This window comes from Hemicordylus capensis, chromosome 2 (assembly GCF_027244095.1).
Source record: "Hemicordylus capensis ecotype Gifberg chromosome 2, rHemCap1.1.pri, whole genome shotgun sequence".
NCBI classification, from domain to species: Eukaryota; Metazoa; Chordata; class Lepidosauria; order Squamata; family Cordylidae; genus Hemicordylus; species Hemicordylus capensis.
The window spans coordinates 401,075,337-401,079,602 of NC_069658.1; the positions used below are offsets into that span (position 1 = coordinate 401,075,337).

General features: G+C 50.6%; 1 non-coding gene across 1 annotated transcript; it reads left to right on the forward strand.

The window, feature by feature from the left end:
- Positions 1-3,149: 3,149 nt before the first annotated feature.
- Positions 3,150-3,221, forward strand: TRNAA-GGC (transfer RNA alanine (anticodon GGC)). The gene has a single exon. It is a non-coding gene; the product is annotated as a tRNA-Ala (tRNA).
- The last annotated feature ends 1,045 nt before the right edge of the window (positions 3,222-4,266 follow it).

Genomic DNA, 4,266 nt, shown 5'->3' on the forward strand with positions numbered 1-4,266 from the left:
TGAAAACGGGCCTGCTCTTCCCTCTCCCCTCCCCACTGCTCCCTCGCTCTCCACCCTTCCCTTTTCTCCTTCAGCCCCCCCACCCCCGCCAGTCAGCAAAGGGAAACATGGTGGCGCCCCGTGGAAAAGCAGGGGGAGCTGCTCCGAAGAGACCTACGCGCCTCCCCTTCCTCCTTCCCTCACCTCCCTTTCGAGAGCGCCTGCCGCAACTGAAATTCTCGCACCAGGGGCCAATTTGGCCCTGAGTGGATAATGGTTTCCTCTTTCCACCCGCACCAATTTTATTTCTCTTCTTGTCTCCCCCCCCCCTCCTTTCCCTCGCGCTCCCTGGCCTGTGAAAGAGTGTACAGTAATAATTTCAATTAGTTGCGAAAGAGATGGGTTTCGGTGGAGTGGAACCAAAATAGTGAGTGTGTGTGTGTGTGTGTGTGAGAGAGAGAGAGAGAGAGAGAGAAGATAGAATGAATGGATGGATAGAAATAGGTGTGCATGATTGATGGATATGTGTGTATGAGTGATGGATGGCTATATGGATACGATGAATTGATGGATAGGTTGAGTAGAAAGGAGAGGGATGTGAAAGAGATCGAGATTAGAGGGAGTGGGAGAGGCAGGCAAGGGGGACAGATGGATGGATGGATAGATGGGCGGCTGGATTGACAAACGAACATAACCGCGAGTAGGAAGGCTTGCACATCTTCTCAGCCTCAAAATACTAGCAATAAAGGCTCTTGCAAACATTACACCGCCACAAACCAGTTTACTACCGAGTGACCCTTAAGGAGAACCCACAGCCAAGTCTGACTCTTTGAAGAGTGTCGTACAGGTGTTTTCCCACACCTGTTTGTCGCATTCACACATTTCTTAGGTATAACACTTAAAATCTTAAACGTTATATTACAAAATGTGTTTAACATTACATCTCAATAGGTTATGGGTAAAGAGGCAATAGGTACTTCTCGGCCTTCATTTTTTTAAAATAAGTCACAAGGGAATAAGATTATCTCCAACGCGCTATTTAAATCACATGAGGCCAGACGTTAGGGAGAGTTTTGTAAGTATGAAACAAAAGTTGTCTTTGACAACTGGTAGTTTATAGGAATGCCAATTCCATGGGATGTTATGAAATGGGAGCATTTCTTCACACTTTTCTAGAAACGTTTGAGGCATCTGAAGATTTGTTCAGTGTTCATTTGGCAAGCAGGCACCGCAGTGAGTCTCTTGCAGTCGTGAGGCACCCTGGCAGGCATTTTTAAGTCCAGTATCATGTGGTTGCAAGGAACCTGGCAAGGCGAAGAAGGGAAGCTTTAAACATTACGCTGGGGTCACAGAAGTCCTTGAAGATCACGGGGTCCTGACAGCCTGTCAATGAGAGAGGCATGAAAGGAGAAATAGGTACAGCAGTCTTAGCAAACCTGGGAGAAATATGTTAACTGGACAGTTACCTATGCTGATAGTAAAAAGTGAACTAGATGAGCAACTGCCAGTAAAAGAAAAAGAAACAGGCTGGGGAAGAGTGAGGGACACAGCTACCTGGGGGGGGGACAACCTCCTTCTAAAATTGGCACCTTGAATACTAACTTATTGTGGTATGAGCTACTGCTGCATGCATGGTGGACAGAGAAGGTGGTGATAGATATACATAACGTGGGCGGAGGTGCAGTGGAGAGAAAACCAGTTTTACAAGGTGAAAGAGAAAAGACAAGGGGATACATCCTGACATATTAAACTAATGTAGTCTTTACGGGACCACGAGTCCCTTTTGTTTTGCCGGTTGCAACGGATTAACAGGGAATCTCTCCTAAAACATCTGCTTCTGAATGGGGGGGACGCGGGTGTGAGCCTGAACTAGCTGCTGCAAGCATAGCGGAGGAGTGGACTCTGTGTGGCTTGTTACTCTCCAAATGCGTCAGTTAGTCCCTCCTGTCCTGGGCCATCTCAGTTCTGGGCTGGGGGAGTCACACACCCACAGCCATGCCCTCACTCCTTCTCTTGCGTCCAGGCAAGCAGAGTCCCATAGGCTTCCGTGGCTAGAAACCGTGCTGAATCCATCTATTTCCGCTCCCCTGGTTAAGCGGCAGCTCGCCAGGCACTGGTCGCCCCCCTTTGCCCGCAAAATATTCCGAGGGTGAGCGGGAGGGGAGTCCGAAATGCCTGCAGCAGAACCCGGTCGCTGAGAGATCCCAGCCCGGCCTCCTCGCCAAGGCTTCGCTTCCTCTTTCGCAGCTCACAATGTAGGTCACGGGCGGCATGAGATTTGCAGGCTGGGCTGGAAGCGGCTCGCCTGACAGCCCGGAGGACCCGCAGTAGCCTGTCTGCCTGCTTGTCTCTCAGCAGCCTCTGCACCCCGCACAGCTCTTGGCTTGAGAATCGCGGCTGCTCGGCCTGAGTGAGCCACACGCCTTTCGGGTGGCTAGGGGACTTCACGTCTCAGGCGGCTGCAGGCTGGAGTTCCAGCTGCCCAGCTATGCCAGCTGCCCCGCTCTCCCTTGCTCACAGGCCCACCTTGGTCGCCGGCCGCCGCAGCTGGGGCCTTGCGCCTGGTAGCAGGTGCGGCAGCAGGGTCGAGAAACGCCTCCCCTTAGAGGCCAATGGCCAAGACATCTTCAGCTCCTCTGGGGGTAAAACTGATGGGACGGGAGAGGACAGGGCAGAACCCCAAGGGATTGTCACCCCTCCGGAGGGGGAAACTGCTTAGGTTTAGGCGGGCTCTCCCGATAGTCCCTCTTGTCCTGTCTACCGCAACAAGGCGTTATTAGGGCTATACCCACCTGTCAGAAGGCCCCCATTGTGACAGAAGGGAGGGGGGAAGCGTGGCTCGATTCGTAGAAAATCGACCAACATGATTCATGCTTGCAAGACCCGTCCCCATCAAAGCATACATGCCACAACCCTGTCGCTTAGCCCGTACGCAGACATCACCTACTGCGGTGGTGCTGACCAAACCCGAAAGCCTCCAGAACTCTCCTAAACCATTTTCAGCAGTGCACGATCTCGAGGAAACGCCCCTCATTTCAGAATACAGTATTCTGATTCCATAGATCCAGACTCCCACCCTGGACCCTAACGCCTGTGAACACCCAAGTTATCTCAAGCATCCTATCCATTGCCAGGCGACACACGCATTCCCAGAATATATCTGGGAATGGGGTCCTGTAGTTCAGTGGTAGAGCACCTGCTTGGCATGCAGAAGGTTCCAGGTTCAATCCCTGGCAGTATCTCCGGGTAGGGCTGGGAAGACTCCTGAATGAAACCTTGGAGAATCCGTCAGGGTAGACAATATGGAGCTAGAGAGCAGCTATAGACATCTAAGTAGCAGCCTTCCCCTCCATTAGCTTACTTTATCAAGACAGATATTCTTTTATCGCTGAGGTCACTACCAAGATCAGATTCAACATGAAAATATCGCTTACAATATAACCCCTACATTAAAAAAAAAAGAGGTTTCTGCACAAAGCAAATAGGTGCACAAAAGAAGCTACCCAAGCGCTGTCTGGTCCTGGGTGTAATCCTCTCTCTTTTTCTTCCTTACCTTGTGCATCTACTTACCTATCAGGGAACATGTCTCTCCTTGTTATGTCAAGATTTAGAATTGCTCAAGTGGGGAAAGCTAATCCTAGATTTCTATAGCTATCGCCCCAGCTCAGGAGCCGAGAGATGCTAACGTTGCAGTTCACTAGCCATTTACTCTGGAGTCATGCATTTCAGCGGGTCGGCAACAAGGCTCTTCTAGAGTGGCTTGCAAGATCGCAGCCTAAACAGAAGGGCAACCCAGCGCACACGGACGAGGGTCCGAGGGACCGGGCCCCATTGAACTCAGCCATACTTACTTTGGCGTAAACATGCTTAAGCTCTTGTTGTAGACGTTTACATAAATTCACCCTGTTCAGACTAATAGTTACCGGATTGGCACGCAAATAGCTTTGTGTGTGCGCGTGTGCTGTGAAAGAGAGTGAGAGAGATTCGTATTAAAATAAAAGATTCCATTGCTATCGAAAGTAGTCAGGTTTGATGAGCAAGAACGCATCTTTTGCATTTGCCTTCAGCCTTTGTGTGTTTGCACATATACACCCCTTTGGCAACATGCACACTTTAACACATTTATTTATTCGGCCTTCTTCCACCCCGAACGTGCTGTAGCCAGGCTGCAAGTGGCGTGTGCCAAGCTCTGCCAGTCTCTCGGCTTAGGTATGTCTAGTCCTTCCCACTTATATCCCCCTCGCTCGCACCCGCCATTGCAGCAGCTTTCGCCAGCTTCTCGGCGCT